This window comes from Etheostoma spectabile, chromosome 1 (assembly GCF_008692095.1).
Source record: "Etheostoma spectabile isolate EspeVRDwgs_2016 chromosome 1, UIUC_Espe_1.0, whole genome shotgun sequence".
Lineage (NCBI taxonomy): Eukaryota > Metazoa > Chordata > Actinopteri > Perciformes > Percidae > Etheostoma > Etheostoma spectabile.
The window spans coordinates 28,395,269-28,396,052 of record NC_045733.1 but is presented as its reverse complement, the minus strand read 5'-3'; the positions used below and the strand labels follow the sequence as shown (position 1 = coordinate 28,396,052).

Here is a 784-nt window from a genome sequence, read left to right as displayed (position 1 = left end):
TTTTTATTGACAAAATGCATCAAACATATAGAATCAGCCACGTTCACCCACGAACGTAACACGTTTTTTTTGCTAAACAAATATTAGAAATAAAATGTATTATTAATATAAAATGGCCACTGCTCTTGACAAATCATTAGAAATACCTGCAGACTCATTTCAATGAAGCTTTGAACCTGAGCGTTTGGGATTTTGAAAGTTTGTGATCGGTATCATGGTTGCTCAGAACTATTATTGCTTTAGGTTTTGTATTATTTTGCAAAAAAAAAAATTCTTCCATACGTGGATGGGAATAAAGAACCACACAAGTACAACAATCTAAGTAAATATTCAACACTAGTCTACGTACACATACATATTGCATGTTTCAATAAAATATATTCAGCTTTCAATTAGTTTTTATTAAAGGGATACTTTACAGATTAGCATTAAGCTTTGTATCAGTGGAAACCCGGTAGTATTTGCAAATGGCCGTGCATCCCTCCCTCGTGTCCACCTGAAACGAGATCTCTGTATTGTATGTCTTGGGAAAAAAACGTCTTATGACGCAAAATTATGAGTTTTTCATCATCGGAGGCATATTTGCCAAGGGGGTAAACTCATAGATAGTTCTAGAAATGGACCAACAGATACTGTTCCTATGGACTGAGACCAGTGTGGGACTAGAAGCACTTTTATGGTGATGCCTGAGCGTTACAGCGCAGCCTCCAAATGAGCTTGACAACGTAGATGTGACGTGAACAACCTCTCTGAAAGTTGTAAGTCTTCTGGTAGCTGTGCCAAG

General features: G+C 37.0%; 1 long non-coding RNA gene across 1 annotated transcript in view; it reads left to right on the top strand.

The window, feature by feature from the left end:
• LOC116691075 (uncharacterized) overlaps positions 1-784 on the top strand; it is a 27,045-nt gene that overhangs the window by 24,213 nt on the left and 2,048 nt on the right. The window lies entirely within an intron of this gene.